The sequence below is a fragment of the Athene noctua genome, chromosome 17 (genome assembly GCF_965140245.1).
Source record: "Athene noctua chromosome 17, bAthNoc1.hap1.1, whole genome shotgun sequence".
NCBI lineage: Eukaryota > Metazoa > Chordata > Aves > Strigiformes > Strigidae > Athene > Athene noctua.
This window is the reverse complement of record NC_134053.1, coordinates 11,743,305-11,761,121: the sequence shown is the minus strand read 5'-3', so window position 1 is coordinate 11,761,121 and position 17,817 is coordinate 11,743,305. Positions and strand designations below refer to the sequence as shown.

General features: G+C 40.1%; 2 protein-coding genes across 4 annotated transcripts in view; one reads left to right on the top strand and one right to left on the bottom strand.

The window, feature by feature from the left end:
* RSPH14 (radial spoke head 14 homolog) overlaps positions 1–17,817 on the bottom strand; it is a 103,998-nt gene that overhangs the window by 10,002 nt on the left and 76,179 nt on the right. The window lies entirely within an intron of this gene.
* Positions 9,606–17,817, top strand: part of GNAZ (G protein subunit alpha z) — a 74,449-nt gene continuing 66,237 nt past the window's right edge. Inside the window, exons 1-2 of one of the 3 annotated variants that reach the window (XM_074921249.1) lie at positions 9,606–10,166; positions 13,159–13,294. The gene's annotated coding sequence lies outside the window, so the exon portion shown is untranslated. Of the gene's footprint in view, positions 10,167–10,782; positions 10,890–13,158; positions 13,295–17,817 lie in introns of those variants that run through there. The other 2 variants (XM_074921251.1, XM_074921250.1) reach the window with 2 other exon arrangements.

Below are 17,817 nucleotides of genomic sequence, written 5' to 3'. Positions count from 1 at the left end.
TGCATGACACAGAGAATGTTCAGAAGAGAACCTGGACTGGTACATTCACAAACACTAACTCAAATACTGGATTTTATACTTTATACCAAGCATGTACATCAAGAGTATAGAAAGTGTTAACAGTTACTGTAGTTTCAGTTAGAGAAATTGATACTGTAAGGTGAACATGACATTATCAGTTTGACAAACGTTTATATGATTATGACTTAGATTGTAGTACATTTTAGAGATGCCTATTGAGAAAGTCTGCTCTGTCACAGAGGCTTGTTGTAAAGATGGGTGAGAGACAGATTATTGTCTAGCTGGGCAGGGCAAAAGGAGTGGATGGGAAGGAAGGAGGCAAAAAGTTGTTCAAAGTAATTCTTCAGGTCAATAGAACAGCTCAGAAATCATGAAGAGCCAGTTTATGACCACATTCCCTTGGTGCTGCTGCTCAACTGGTGGCCACAGCTCACCAGCAAGGGTGCCATGCTCAGAGGGGAAAGCTGGAGGCTCTTAACCTTCCTCTCGCTGCAGACCCAATGGCCTCTCCCCTGATTTCACTGGAGAGACAAACAGGGAGGGGGTCTAGGCTGGAGGCTTGGCAGGCCGAGGGAAGCTTCCTCTGTGGGAGGCTGTACGAGAGCAGACAGCTTCCTCGGAGCCACAGATAAGTCTTGGTATTAATCATATTACTGTGGTGTCTAAAAATGCCTGGCGGTTTGGAGACATATCCTTCAAGGGACTGTGGCAATGTTTTACACTAACAAAACCAGTTTTAAAATTTTAAGTCCAACTGCCTTACAAGCCCTTAATGTGAGAGAAACTCAGCTGCAAGTTTTCAGTTTTCAGAACTTCTGCTGAGTGAATAGATTTTTAAAAAATTATATTCCTTCTTTTGGGGCAGAAGGCCAAAAAAATTAAAGCAACACAAATAAAGTTCAAGAGTTTTGTTAAATATCTTAACTTCCTATTGGGAATTCTGCATTACAAAATGGCATCACACAGCAAAATGGCCATTATAACATCTTTAACATTCACCTTTTGCAACTAGTGATTTAACCTCGTGCACACTTCAATGTAAAAGAGCAGTCGTATTTTCAATTTTGTTCCTTAGGAGAGATATATAATTATGATGGTGAAAATATTCTCTGAACTTCTGTAGTTAACTGAATCTCAATCAATCAGAAACAGAGGTATATGAAATAGAAAGTTTCCTGCACAGATTTGATTATACTACGGTCAACAATAAATGAAAATAAGAGGCTTAAAGGAACAAAATACCTAGAATTAATTATGTGTCAGAGACTGAGAAATTTAATCTTGAAAATTAACATAAACTTGCTTTGAATATATGAATCATTGCACAGACTGAATATTGAACAGACTGAAAGACTGCAAATAGTGGTAGAAGACAACAGGAGGAGGTTAAAGGGACCATTAGCTCAGTCTCATTGTATAAGCACTTCTTTTTTTACATTTTCTTCACTGTTCGAAGGGTGGGAGGATTTTTTTTTTTTCCTAGTTTAAAAAACAAATTGACAGAAATTTCGAAGAAGAAGAAACTGGAAAAATTGTAGTGTTGACAAATCCACTGCTTATATTTGCTGATCTGGCATGCTGGCAAAGCTGCAGTAAGTCAGTTTTATCCTGCAGTTTACACTGCTTGCACTGGTGCCAAGACGAGCACAACTGAATGGTTAGAACTGATAAAACCTCTAGGAAAAGGAGAATACAGTACAATAGGCGGGGGAGATCCTTCCCTGCTTCAGATGGTTTGGCTTGGCAATTTTGTTTGAAATGGGAGTAGAAGAAACACATCTTGATTAGAACCACAGGCCCAGATGGTTGCACAACATGAGTGGAGCTGTATAGAAAGGCAAACTGATTCTCTACTTCCCACTCAGACCTGCTACTTTGCAGATTCCATGTCTTCTATAGGAAGCCATGTTCTTAAGGAAAACTACTCATACTGCTCAATGAAAATTGCATTCTGTTCTGAATAAGATTCTAAAGTAATGTTTTCCAGTATGTGTTAGTCTATATTTTATTTCTAGTGGTTCTGAAGTCTTAATTGAATACAAGACTACCAAGGTGTGGGCTGCTTTGAGGATGATTTGTTTTTTGAAGTGCCTCCCCAGTAAATGTTGCTCTTGGGTTGAGAGTCTTATTCCTCCACTGAGCTGTAAATCACAGACATTGTCTGAAAGAAGTCTATCACAAATAGGCACGTCTTAAGTGCATACATATTTTTTGACTAGAGATGCGTTCATGAATGAGGCTCTCAAAGTGAATGAATGAAGGTGTTCTTGCAAACTTTTTAATAATTTATCTGGAAAACAACTAGTGCAGTAGGACCCAAGCCACAACAACAATGAAATGAACCTGCTACTTAGCCTGGACTAAAATATTAGGTCTAGCTTCTGTGAACATGCCACGTTAAACATAGGCACTTCAACGGTGCTACTGATGTGCTTATCTTTCAGAACATTTTATACAGAGTATTCAAAATGCTGTTAAACAGATAATCACATTTGCGACAATTATAACAGATACCAGAAACTATTTAATCAGCTGATAGAGATTACTGCCATTTTAATACGCTTTTAAATATAATGTTGTTGGAAGTCTGAAAACTACATTAATTGAGAGATTTGATAAAGTGTTTATCAGTTCAGTTGTTAGGTAAAGTTAGCATAAAGTGCTTTGCCCATTGAATTGATCACCCAGTCAGTAAGAAAGTGATTCAGATGGCTTAAATGTAGGTTTCTAATGTCATTTTAGTATCTGAGGTATCACTTAGGACTGTTGGGTATGACTTAAGACCTACAGGACACTTGGGCATTTCTAGGGTGCAGCTGGAGGCCTTGAAAGCTGAAAATGGTCTTAGACACTTATATCTGGAGGCTAAATTGCTTCCTACGTCACTTCCATTTGTTATTTGATCTTGTGCATGCTATTGACAGAGCAAAAACTTTACAAAAGAGTGGTCAATCACAAAAACCAGCAGTCACATTTATGCAATTTTCTGTTAGCTTATCACTAACGTAGTCACAGACCAGTCTTTTGTATGCTTTTTCTCCTCTCTGTCTAAAAATGCTTCACAAAAGAGGTACTGATGAGTTATAACTGGGTAAAGCTATTACTCTGTGTATTTACTTTGTGTTTAAGAAATGATCATCAGTTGGTAGATTTATGTATGTAATGTCTTTATTGATTATGGAGATACAAAATTAGCTGCAGGTCTGACATGGAATAGATATAATATTATCTAAACTAATTACTTAGACCTCACTGCAGTATTCCAAATATTTACAGAACTGCTCTGGCATCTAAAGTCCCCATAGTAAAGCTACTGGAATGTCCCTAGCTCTTCTTCCATAGCTTTCCAGAATTACCTTTGTGTCCTCAAACAAAATTTTCAATCTTTCTTTTTAAAATACCTATTTCTTATTCCTGTTAATCAGACATGACAAGGTAATAAAAGGGACAAATAATAGTGCCTTCTGAAACTGTAGCTCTAGCTTATGGTTCCTACATGAAGTAGAATTATCAAGTGTAAAGTTTCACAAGGAAATGTGAAATCCAATCGTAGCATTTTTTTCTAGTGATAGAGGAGCCAGGGAGGAGAGGTGCTATGCTGGACCTTGTTCTCACCAACAAGGAGGGGCTGGTGAAGAGTGTGAAGCTCAAGGACAGCCTTGGCTGCAGTGACCATGAAATGGTGGAGTTTAAGATCCTTAGGGCAGTGAGGAGGGCACACAGCAAGCTTGCTACCCTGGACTTCAGGAGAGCAGACTTTGGCCTCTTCAGGGATCTGCTTGGTAGAGTAGCATGGGATAAGGCCCTAGAGGGAAGAGGGGCCCAAGAGAGCTGGTTAGTATTGAAGGATCAGCTCCTCCAAGTTCAGGAGTGATGCATCCTGACAAAGTACTCAGGTAAGACCACCAGGAACCTGCATGGATGAACAAGGAGCTCCTGAACAAGCCCAGACATAGAAAGGAAGCCTACAGAGGGTGGAAGAAAGGACAGGTAGCCTGGGAGGAGTACAGAGAAACTGTCTGGGTAGCTAGAGATCAGGTTATAGGAAGGTCAAAGCCCTCTTAAAATTAAAAAAGGGAAAAAAGGAAGACACAGGGAACCTCAGTCCAGTCAGTCTCACCTCTGTGCCTGTCAAGATCATGGAGCGGATCCTCCTGGAAACTAAGCTAGGGCACATGGAAAATAAGGAGGTGACTGGTGACAGCCAAAGTGGCTACATTAAGGAGGGTAAATTGTGCCTGACAAATTCGGTGGCCTTCTACAATGGGGTTACAGCATTCGTGGGTAAGGGAAGAGCAACTAACATCATCTACGTGGACTTGTGCAAAGCTTTTGACACTGTCCTGCACAACATCCTTCTCTCTAAATTGGAGAGATGTGGATGTGACAGATGGAGCACTCGGTGGATCAGGAATTGGCTAGATGGTCGCACTCAAAGAGTTGCAGTTAATGACTCGATGTCCAAGTGGAGAGCAGTGACGAGTGACGTTCCTCAGGGGTCGGTGTTGGGACTGGCACCGTTCAACATCTTTGCTGGTGACACAGACAGTGGGATCGAGGCACCCTCAGCAGTTTGCCAACGACACCGAGCTGTGTGGGGCGGTCACACGCTGGAGGGAGGGGATGTGCCATCCAGAGGGACCTGGACAGGCTGGAGAGGTGGGGCCGTGCCAACCTCATGGAGTTCAACAAGGCCAAGTGCAGGGTCCTGCCCATGGGTCGGGGCAATGCCAAGCACAGACACAGGCTGGGCGAGGAGTGGGTGGAGAGCAGCCCTGCGGAGAAGGGCTTGGGGGTATTGGTGGATGGAAAACTGCCTGTGAGCCAGCAACGTGCGCTCGCAGCCCAGAAAGCCAACCGTGTCCTGGGCTGCACCCAGAGCAGTGTGGGCAGCAGGGCGAGGGAGGGGATTCGCCCCCTCTGCTCTGCTCTGGTGAGACCCCACCTGGAGTCCTGTGTCCAGCTCTGGGGGCACCAACATCAGAAGGACATGGATCTGGTTGAGTGGGTCCAGAGGAGGCCACGAAGATGATCGGGGGCTGGAGCAGCTCCTGTGAGGACAGGCTGAGAGAGTTGGGGGTGTTCAGCCTGGATGAGAGAAGGCTCTGGGGAGACCTTAGAGCAGCCTTCCAGGGCTGAAAGGGGCTACGGGGAAGGTGGGGAGGGACTCTTGATCAGGGGGTGTAAGGATAGGATGAGGGGTAATGGTTTTAAATTGAAAGAGGGGAAGATTTAGATTAGATATAAGCAAGAAACGCTCTACTGTGAGGGTGGTGAGGCCCTGGCACAGGTTTCCCAGAGAAGCTGTGGCTGCCCCCTCCCTGGCAGTGTTCCAGGCCAGGTTGGACGGGGCTTTGGGCAACCTGGGCAAGCGGATGGTGTCCCTGCCCATGGCAGGAGGTTGAAAGTAGATGATCCTTAAGGTCCTTTCCAACCCAAACCATTCTATGTTTTTAAGTTCCTATTAAAATATATATAATTCTTTTGAGGCCCTGATTTGATACTTCTTCAGCTGGCAAGAATGTCAGTGACAAAAAAAATATATTTGAAATCAATACATTTCTTCTTTTTGTTTGTTATTGTAAAAATTAAACAAAGCCTAAATGCCTGCCTCTGTCCTCAAGTGGGATAGACCTACTTTCAACTCACTGATTCAATGAATATTTAATTATTCTTACAAAGTGGAAAACCTTCAAACAGGAAGACTGCAGGAGGGAAGAGAGTATCCCAAGAGCAACCAATAGCCTGTTGCTCAGACCACTTTACTAGGAGATCTGAAGCTGGTACTTTTATTTTTAAAAGCTTTGGTTTCAAAAAATTCCTGGCCCTGTTTAATTGCATTTCCTTGGGTATAATTCCCAAAGAATGATTTTGTTTGTTGTTCACACTTCACAGATCTTCTGTTGTATTCTTTAGTAAATGGTCCCCACTTTCTTTTTGGGTTAAAGTTTGAGAGGATTTTGTTTTGTTTTGCTTTCCTTTATCCTTTGCCCTTAATAGTGAAGAATAAAAAAATAATACTTTAATTCTCCTTTTTTTTAAAAAAACCCATAAGAATGCAAACTTGAAGGATGGGTCCTTTACAAAGAACTACATTCATTTATCTTGTTTCATGGTATCTCTGTCTGTAGCTTTCTTCCCATGGAGGCTCTGAAGGTGTTGGGGTCCATGTATCCGTCACAAAGCTCAGGATAAGCGAGGACTGCTGTGTAGAGCTAACTGCACAGGAAAGCTGGCGTATCTTCCAGGGCTCCCGGCGAGCCTCCAAGCAGCTGTCCACCAGCTGCTGGATTTAATGCTTGTTTTTCTAAACTTGGCTTCAGTGGCAACTGCTGATTCAGCAGTTGAGCTAATGACTGTGAATTGTAGATACAGTACGTACATAATAAAACTGTGAAGAAAGGTATGTAAGGCTGTAAGGCAGTTAAGATTTTTAGGGTTTGGTTGTTTTTTCTCTTAAAAAATTTTTGTCTGTTGAAAAACTAGAGGAGTCCTTCCCTTTAGCTGAGTGTGGTATTAGCTGTAACTCATTATCTGGGTTCACATTCTCAAATGCCTCCCATGATTTGACCTCATAGGAATAGTAAACAGTTGATATTAAGTGAAATCCTCTGTTACTTAAAGGATGTGAGAAGAAGGTAAAAGGGTGAAATTCTGGTAGAAAGTGAATTTTCATCCTAAATGATAAAGCCAAATGAGGTCAAGCTGATACCACATGCTAGAAGGTGCATTCATGACTTTTTTTTTCCCCCTCCATCTCACAGTCACTGATACAAAGCAACAATATGCCACATAGTTATAAATATCAGATCCCAGTCATCTGTACTTGATGCTATTTTAGACTCTTCCACGTGAGAAAAATGGTTAAAAATAAAAATACAGACTTTTTATTCTTTTCTAAATGTTCTGTTCAGTTCTTCATGCTCAAAGAGAATCACAGACCCGTCTATAAATATCTAACCCAGATCTACAATTGCATGTTAAAAAGAGGGTGTTTGGTTGAAAATTGAATGAAATACAAAATGTCTTTTATTATATTTTTATTACAGACCAGATGTGGCCTTGCAATTTACCCTCTATCATTTGGAGATGTACATTCACCAAGAACATTGCATGGGTGCATATAAATATTTTGATGTTGTCATGGTATAATAAAGGGTAATTGATTAGAAAAATCCCTATGGGATTTTCCACTTAAGAGCACATTTCTGTTTCAACACTATTGTCTTCAAACTAAACATGTACGAATGCATCTATTTTGATTGATCCCAAACAGAAAGCAACAGTAAACAGGCGAGGCTGTTTGGCTTTTGGTCAATGAGTAGCACTGGCAAGTTGAGTGGAACTTGTGCAGTTAAGGGTTCCAGTAAGCTTCATATTAGACGTTACACCTCAACAGTCAAATGCTACTCCCTTCAAATTAAAACCTGCTCTGATATGGGAAAAATGGTGACCTGCCTGACATGGAAGAGGCAGCAGGAATCCACCCAGATCATCATGGTTCTCTCAAATTACTGTTTACTATTTCCAGGCAAAAAAAGTAATGTAAACTATTCACTTTCAATATGTATTTGTGTGTTTTCAATCTATCCATATAAAAAAGAACAACATTTAGAGTACTGAGCTAAAGAGCTGGTTTTATATGCCATTTGACTTTGGCATTTAATCACCTGTATATGTTTTTGAGCCATATATTTCTCTTTAAATTCCTGTGGGAGCTTAGCTACATGTAGTGCAATTAATGCATGCTGAAAGGCCCTAATTGAGAATTTCTGGATGCAGGACAAGGTTAGACTGAAGAAAACTTAGACATATCTGATGATTTATTTTTCAGATGAGTTACGTTTTAACTCTGCCATTAATCAACAGCAAGCTCCCATTCTGTGGTGTTGAAATAATAACAGCTAAACTTCTCAGAGAAAGACCTGTTCCATTACTCACGCACTGCATGCTCGTAATTCCTTCACTGACAAAATTTGATCTACAGTTCGGTGCCTCCCTCAAAACCGCAAGAAAGCAAGCATTTTGTTATATCAATTGAAAATACCTAAGAGTGATGAAATCTGTAGAGAGCACGTGAACGATGATCTTCCTGCCCAGGGTGATGGTAGTCAGTGCTGTTATTTCTGCCAAAGTTGGTTTATGTGTGGAAGATGCTTTTTCTCACATATAAAGTACTATACTGAAGATACATGTAATATGACAGTTTCTATAGTAACTACTTGTTCTTTATGGAATAGCAGATTAAACCTGTACACCTTCTTATTGTTCTTTTATCCTATTATCTAGACTACTCAGTTACCACACAATTTTTTATTCTGTTCCCTTGCCAGCATAACTATATCAGGGATTTATGCAATTGCAAGTAAAGAGTACATTTGAAAAACAAAACACTATCACAATTTTTAAATTGCCCGCTACCTGATCATATAAATGCACCAAAAGACATATGTGTATATATATTGAAAGCTAAAATTTCAAAATAAAACTGTAGACGCTATATATATATATTTTTTAATTAAAGCAGGGCAAATGTATGATTTGAATATTATAATTTTGCTAGGAGAACAATGCAAGTTATGTATATGCCATTTCTTTTTTAAATTCTCAGAGTTTACCAGAAGAACTTTGCCAGACTAGATGTACTGGCAAACTCTTCTAGTGTGAACAAGACCCAAGATTCATTACTTATAGGAAAAATTCCCTCACATACTATACTGATTCATGGCTCTTATTTCTGTGCAAGAAAAATAATGTTGCTACATTATGTTTTACTCTAAAGTATTTCATTATTATAATTCATCAATGCTACGACTCTGCTGATAATATCAGTACTGGAAGCGATATTGTTTACAGGAATCAGAGGCTTTCTGCACTGTATAATGTTAACCTTATTGTGGGAAAAAATGTCTGCATTCTGTCCATGTCTGAAAGTCTCTATTGCTGTCTCCAGCAGAAGTGTATCAGTAACAAATTATGTTTGTAAAATTCGCAGTGTAGGGAGAAATCACAGCTCTCGGATCAGGGCTGCAGATTCAACAATGCGACTAGTATTGTGACATGGCCAGAAGGAAAAAGACACTCGAAAAAATGTGAAATATAAATAGGGCAAATCCATTAATGAGACATAAAAGAAGATACTACTTGTCATTACTTAAAAAAAGCTGTAGTAAATCACACATACACAAATGAAAGAGAGAGGAAAAGAGAAAGGCAGACAGGGAAAAGCAGAGGAAAATATATGTACAGTTCCGAGAGCAGCTGAGTGGTGGAAAAAGTGGAAAGAACAGATAAATTCCATGTAACTAAACTGTTTTTTCTCCCCTTACCCTTGATTGCATCATTCTAACATGTGTGGGGCTCGTTCCCTCTCCTTCAGCAGCCCCCTAAAACGTGCATCGCGAAATTAATCGTAAAAATCATGATCCCGACAGAGCCGTGGGCTGCGCTACCGCAGGGAACATGGAACCGCTGAACACATCCGAGAAGATAAACGCATTTGTGCGGCTCGGCAAAGCCGCGGTACGAGGAAACGGAACGCCTGTGTGCCTGCCCATTATGTAACGCCCGAGCGCAACACCGCGGAGCGGGCGAGGCAGAGAGCCCCGGCCCCGCTCCCCCCCGCGCCACGGAGCCTCCGCGGGAGCGGGGCGGGGCGCGGGGGCTGCAGGGCCCGGCCGCCCCCCGGGCGGGAGCCGCCGCCGGCCCCGGAGCCGCCGCCGGCCGCGCCGCCGCCCCCCCGCCCGCGGTACCCCCCGCCGTTGGCTTGGAAACGGGCTGGCAGCTCCGACTCCTCCTCCAGAGCCAGCCCCGCGCTCCCCCTGCCCCGGCGCCCGGCGAGACCGCCGAGCACCTCCCTGTCTCCCGCGGGGGGCCGCCGGACAAGTGTTGCCGTCACCGCCTTTAAAAAATCCCGTGGTTTTAGAACAGCTGATTTTCTAGGGAGAAAATGAGAAAGGGCAGGTTTTCTCTCCTGCTTGGGCTGCGGGGCTAGCGCCTGCAGCCGTGGTGTGTCTGCTCGCCGCAAACCCTAGATGCTGATGTGAGAAAGGGCCAAAGCAGAGAGGAGAAGCGTCAGTGGATGCGAGCGCTTGGACTGATGGATTGAGGAGGTGGAGGCTGCCTGCCTGCCTGGTGCTGAAGAGGTGAGTCAAATATTCCGCATTTCTTTCTTAAATCAGTTTAGCCATGAACATTTCCCTCTCTATGTATTTCCAAAATAAAAAGGGACTTCTAAAGCAAGAAGAAAAAGGTGCCGTTTTGAAACAATAAGCTATGCTTTTGCTGGATGAAAGAAAAGATGAATGTCACTGTGAGGTAGAAATATTTCGCTGTGTGTAAAGGAAAAATAGTAAGGGGAGGCAGGCTGCTGATACAGTGAAAATGACCTTCTCAGGGGATACTGGCCTTCTATCAGCTGCTGCTTCAGTTTGATCCCTTTTTCACAAAATTGTCATCTCCCTTCCCTCGCCTGGATTGTAACCCATTAATATCCGATACCTGAGCCTTACTAAGATCCCTTGCATTCTCTTAATGATTCAGAAAGATAATCCATTAGATTCCGCCTGTTGGGAGAAGAACCTCCGGGCTGTGTAGCACCTCCTCCCAGGGAAATGCAGACTGGCTAACGTTCCATCAGAAAAGACTCCTAGCTGCTGAATTTCTGTAATAAATCCCCCCCGTAACAGTCACATCTGCTCATTCTAAGGATGTGTGGCTCTGTGGAGCTTGGAAACTCTACCTCTCCGTGTGTGCCCATGCATGTGAAGGAATGGGGAGGTTTTGTTCAGTTAATCTGCACCTGTGGACGGCTCCCATCTGCAGTTGTGAACCACAAGTTGTTTGGTACCTTTGCATTTGCATTTTGGGTGAGTGACTCATACACAAAACCCCCAACCCCTCAGTGTTAGCCGAGAGAGCTACAGACAAATGGATGTTAGTTTAAGTTCTGCTAACAGTACTGATCTGATCTGGTTTTGGTTGTTTCACTGTAGAAGCTGTTTAACATGTGTTCTTGCGGTATTTATTCTGGAGGCTACTGACCTATCTTGACAACATTTTCCTGTGCAAGATTTGAGAAAAATTCACCAGTTTTCCCTTCAGCACTTCTTTATATCATTTATGGCGGTGATTTATACCCGTTTACTGTGGGTAATTACTTTCATCCACAATTCGATTTTTATTCTGGCTCTGTATTTCACGCCATTGTGGGTCACACCCTTGGGGTGGCCGTCAAAATTTCATCAACAAGGGTTACAGCAGCAGGTCAGGTAGGAAAACACGGTGCTGTGAACATCTACTTGTGGATCATGAAGGAGGAAAAACGAGTGTGTATTTCATACCTCCTTAGGGGAAATTGTTTCTGACTTTAGACTTTATGGGTATAGACATTTGAAGTCTGAGCTGATGATTTAGGTGCTGTTGTAGGCAGAAATAGTTGCTTTTCTTCAACAGGGCACATATTTGCTACCTGAAGAGATACAGGTCTGCAGAACAGAAGGCTTTTTGCCATTAACTTGGCTGTCTCCACCAAATCATTTGGTTGGAAGCTATCATGCAAAAAGCACAGATCCCTGCCCTTGGATAGAGGACATCATTACAGGTTAGGCCTATGGGTATAGAGGAATGAAGTTCCAGTCTTCAAGAAGCCAGTGACGGGTCCAATCAAAAGAAAACATCTTAGTTATATGGCATATTTAGGGGAAAATCTTCATCATATCTCCTATCACCAAAGCACTGGCTTGCATTTTCAAAGAAGAATCCCACTTCTGTGTGTAATGCATGCTTATAAGGAGAGAAAAGCAGATTAATTCTGTGTAAGGCCATGGAGATTTCATTCTGACAATGGACCTTACAGAGATGAATAAACTGCATGCTACATAAAGAATGCTACACCTCTGTCTGAGGATTATATGCTTGTCACTTCATTGACCACTGGTGAACAGAGCTGAATGATTCTTCTGGAGCTATTACCTTGAATTTAGTAAGCCTCCAGTACGGCTCAGTGTTTCAGCTACAGGCCTTGGCTTTCAATTTAACTCTAATAATCTAAAAATAACTAGCCAGGTAGTTTTGAAAGACCAAAGTGAAAGTGTTCTGGTTGTTTCAGTTCAGATTACACATTGATGGAGTAAGGTAGCTTCAATTTTAAGAAACCTAGACAGAACCAGGAAACAGAAATTTGTCCCTTCTTAAGGAATCTACCTGCTAAGCGGTGGGGAAGGGGATAAGTAGAGGGATAAGGATAACAGAAAATTCAGTAGACAATAAAATCTTAAATCCTTAAATGGTGAAGTCAGCTCTTCCTCTCCAGCTTAAGCAGATAAGGATTTTGACAGCAGATAGAGTCTTGGTTGATACGCAGTGGTGAGGCAATATAAGGGAATTATGTCTTTTTCTCTCTCCCCACCCATGAATTAAAAGAAAAATACTCTCAATTCCTTTGCGTTAAATCACAGTAATTCCACTTATTTCAGAAGAGATTCTCCAGATTTATGTCACTGAAAATAAGATTTGGCTCTGACTATTTCTGTTTAAAGTTTTGGTCCTGCTTTCACAGGAGTCACTGGGAGTTTTGTCACTAATTACAGTGGGAGAGAGCCCAGGCTCAATACAAGCATGCATAGTTTCACTGATCATGTTCTCCCATGCCCTCTAGGAACAACAGTGTTGAACAGTTTTATAGCTGATTACAGTGAGGTCACAGTCTCAATGACAAATTCAGTAACTCTACTCGCACCACAAACTCCGATTTGTAAATTATCAGTGATAATCTTATTCTTTTTACTGAGAAAATTGTAGTATTATTCCCACAAATGCTGTTAAGTCTTCAGCAGTATCAGTTTACTACACAAGCAATTAACTATTTTATCTAAGAGAACTTTTAAACCAAAGCCCTTCAAAATCAAAATATTGTTATACTTAGATATAATTGTGTTATTTACATTGTATTGGTGAGAAAAATGGTCCTATTCTTATTAAAAAAGAAAGCTAAGCTTTGTTCCTTGTGATCAGTATCCAGAATAAATCCACATCCATTATAGTTCCAACAGATTTCCTTCAGTCTGCTTGAGAGGAGAATTTGACTTACACTTTGTATGTTATATTCAAAGTTCACATTTTTATTAAACTTTCCAGAATCCAAGAGTGGTGATTAAGAAGTCCAAATTTCAACTACCATATTGATGAAAGAGTAATCACAAAAGGGAAAAACTAGACTGATCCAAAACAACTAAAACTGATTCTCTTCTCAAAAGTCCCCTGGCAATTTAAGGTATGTGGAATAGGCAACATGATAGAGAAGGGCTAAATTCAGCTTTTATTTATTCTGTTATTAAATCTGTAGTTGACACATATTAGCATTTTAAGTTCTCTTAGCTTTATGTGAGTGTAATTAGGGACAGAATTTAACCCTTGAAATAAAAGCTACAGAGAAAATACTCTTCTTTCTCAACAGTTGCTTCCCACTAACACAGAAGGGCACTGGTGAAGTAGAATGGAAGGAACTAATCCTGTGCTGTGGGCCATTATTTCTATATTACCTAGACTTCAAACATTTGTTACTATTAAATACATTTAAAATCACAGCTAACAAAACACATGGCAAAATTTCAGAAGGCAACAGCTTTCCATGTGTTTTTTTACTTCTGTAGCTCAGAGCATTATCTACGGTTCAGCAGAAACCTCTCCCCAGAATCCCATTTTATTATTATTTAGTATTGGACATCCAATGTATCGTTAGAGAACACAGTTTTACCCAACAAATCCGATTTTTCTCTGCCCTTGTTTTCTCTTTAAGCCCCTTATACCAGAGGGCTGTTTCTCCTCTGGATTGCTAAGTCATCACATCAAAAAGACAAGTGTGATAACATTTCCAGACAATTCTATGTTAGAGAAATAGCCTTTGAAATTACCAGTGATCATGTTGGCCAATAGAAAAACATAAATGAGGCAAATCTGAAAAACTAAATTCAAATTCTAAGTATTCATTTTGCCCACATACATGAACGATAATGACTAGAAAGCAAATAATAATTTCTTAGGCACTACAATTTGTTAATCTGGTATTTTTACAGTAGATTTATTAAATAGTAATCCCCTGGATTTGGCAGTTGGGAGGAATTATTCTCACCACTTTTAGATACCTATGACATGGACGTGTACATATGGAGTAGTTGTTAAGGCTTCCCTTATAATTGATGGAGAGAAAAAGAGATTCCTATAATGCAGTTAATCAGACTATTTTTTGACCACTATCTTAGTCTGGGATGAACTGACCTCTGGAAATGACTCTCTCCACTGCCTACAAAGGAAGCACTGAGTGACTGGCTCAGAGGTAGCCACCTACATGCACAGGCTAAATACGGACAGATGAATCCCACTCTTACTGTCTATATTGTGATGTTTAACCAATCTTAATGAGTTAATTATGAAGATACTTGCATGATTCACCACAAATATTTGTAAGAAATAATACAATTGCTAGTCCCTACCTACCAACCCTGTTTTCTTTGATAGTAACTAGGCTAGCACACTGGTTTCTTCCTCTAAAAGTACCTTAACAGTGCTACTGTATTGTGGAGGAAAGACTTCATTAAAACAGTACATGTAATCCAAATCTTTTACCCAGTTTTTCCTAGTACTTCAGGCAATATTCTGTCATACATTCCCAGTGTGTTTCTACTCTGATTTTGTGTGCCTGCTTTCTGTATTTTCAAACCTTATCAAGACACAGTGGAATAATTACCTTTACCTTCACAAAACACATCAAGGCAAATACAGTTAGCATAGCAAGTGTTGATGCACAAATACAGTTGACACAGTTGTGCTGTGGAAGGAAAAAACACAATTCAACGGAATTGTAATCAACTCAGATGAAAGTGTCATGGCATAGTAACGAAAACACAGCTTGGGGGTGGCTTACTGTTTACATGGGGTATGCACCTGGTAATTATACTTCTTCCTTTAAGGGAGAAATATATGTATGATTCATAAGGTTACTTAAGTATCATCTAAGGGAACATCCTTCTGAAAATAATACAATTTGAATTATTAGGTTGGGTTTTTTTAAATAAAAAGTTTCTTCTCTGGATATTTACCAGCCCAAGTAACAGAATTGAAATATTTGGAATGTATTAACAAAATATGACTTCATTTGGATATTTAATATCCATTTACACATATATGTGAATTAGAGTGTTTTTTTCAGTTTGGATGTCTTACGAGGAAATAAAGTCCAGGATACCAGCTGTTGACCTTCCCTATTGCTTATGCTATTGGAGAGGATTCAAATCAATACTACACAAAAATTTTTTCTGTATCATTTAAAGCATCCATCAATAAATTAATACATACGATGCTAACCAAATCCTTTCTAAACTAAAACATACCAGAATAAACATTGTTGCACTGGAGCATCTTGCTGTACTGCCACCGAGTTGACAGAGACACACAAAATACCTTTGTTGCAACTGGGTCTTGGCATGAAGATTTTCTCTCAAGATGCAAGAAGATCTTCTGTCCCTGGCCTTTTAAATTTGGCACAGTCAGGGTGCTATAATAGAAGCCATTTTGTAATGGGCAGATATTTATATATTCTTACAATTGCTAAGAACCTATTGAGCTTTTGTCTTTTGTCTTGCTCAGTAATGGTAGAATCCTACCTTAATCAGTCATTTCAGATGTTTTTAACCTCTTTTTCAATCCATTTACGTCCATGAACAGATAAACTTACCTTAATTTGTAATTCAGTGACATTTACGTTGGTATTTAAAATTCTAAGGCTAGCCTACTTCAAATTTGAACAATTGTTCTATTATCATATTGTTTCTGTTCCCTGACTAGATGTGCATAAGTCCTCTGATTATGTTTCCTGCTGTGAGTGTTCCGAAAAGCAAATCTGAACTTTGCCTCATGACGGTGATTACATAGGTGTGTCAAGTTTGCTTTTTGCAAGTGTGCTCATAAAAAGAAATAGAATACTGAAGACTTTATATATATATTTTTTTAAGTTACAGAAACAAAGTCTTGGCTACTAATTTCAACAATGTATTAATGCAAGCAATTAGCAATTGTTTTAAATGCAGCAAGATTTTAGGGTGATGTGCATCCATCAGTGCATCTTATTATATCAGTACAATATTCCTTGATTTCACAGGTCAAGTAAATATATAGTGGTCTAAACAAATGAACGTGTAAGTATCAGCATCAACAAGAGGTAGGAATCTGTGACTTTCAACACTGCAAACTGCGATTCTCCATTTTCTCCAAGAGAACTGATTGTACACTCCAGTCCTGAACAGTGCAATTCTGTGCAATAGAAGTTAAACCACCGACAAAGTAATAACCTACCACACAGACAAAGAACTGAATTATTGGTTCTGTTATAGTCCCCTTCTCTGCCAGTGCAAGTGAGTTATAAACTAAAATTAAATGTTTACAGAGGATATTACCCTGGTCTGTGACGAGAGAAGCCTCTCTCCTTGTTGTGTTGTCGGCCTGGCAACTCTACCCTTTTTCCCACTTCTGCAGTCAAGGAAACCAAGAACAGGCATTGATATTGTGGCCTCTTGGGATCATACCTGGAAACTGTTCTAATTCATGCCGAGATTTAGGCAGCTCCAACCTGGCTCTACAATGAAGGCTGGATCATGAAAAAACATTTCTCCTTATTCAGATACTAAACTTCTGATCCCATATTCAGATCAAGACTAGGACTGTCTGAGTTTGTATTTTTGACTAATTCTTGTTGCTTTTCTAGTTGTGTCTTCTGATACTGGAAAGCAATGAACCCCAAGCAGAAAATACTGCAATATCCTAATTTGGAAATAATTTGTAAGAATTGATCTGAAAGAAACAGGTGATCCTATTATAGGAAAAGTAAGCTTTAAAGGGAAAGTTGTGCACACAGTCACATGGAACTCTGGGAGTACCTTTAAGTACTGTGGAGTTAATTAATAAATGATGGGAGAACTTCTCAGTGAGCAGGGCAATTACCTTCCTTCTTAACTCCATGAGTAGTTCTACTAATATATTAACACTTTGAGAATTTCAGCCAAGTGAAATGCAAGTGAGTACAAAGACAATAAGGTATTTTCTCATGATCCTATAATCTACATTGCTTATATACTTTTCCATCAGTCTTTCATAAAAATCAAATGGAAGAGGCTGACCAAATAGAAGTTTACAGTACTCAACAAAAAAGGACCTATAAAATAGACAAGCAATTAACAGTTACCTAGTATCACCTATAGGACTGTCTTTCAAGTACAGGAAAAAAACCCTGCCCAAGAAAATATATATATTTAGATGTTTAAAAAGTAATTTATTTGGTATTATCAGGGCAGTGGCCAACTGAAAAAGGCAAGAGTTCTTATTCTTTTCCATTAGTAGGAAAGTACAGGTCATTGTCCATGAAAATCAGCAGAGTCCCCACTCCATACCCAGCCTCTAAGTATGAACCGAGGAGTTTTTATTAGGCTGGAGATGCCTCCTTACATTATTCTGAATAGGATTACCCAAATGAGCTGACTGGAGACAAGTGATAAATTTGTCAGAATCAAGAAATGCTAAATTTGATTAAAATCCTGAAAGAATGCAGGAACTTCTACTGATGGTATGACTTGTTATTCCTCACTGAAAAAAACTTGGGAATGAAAGAATTGAGACACTTTTCTTCTTCTTCTTGCTGTAAAAGTATTACTGAATATCACCGTCTTTTGATCACAACTAACAGAAATGGTATTAAAAGTGTACTACCTTATCCAGGCAGCAACATATTATAGAATAACACTAGGC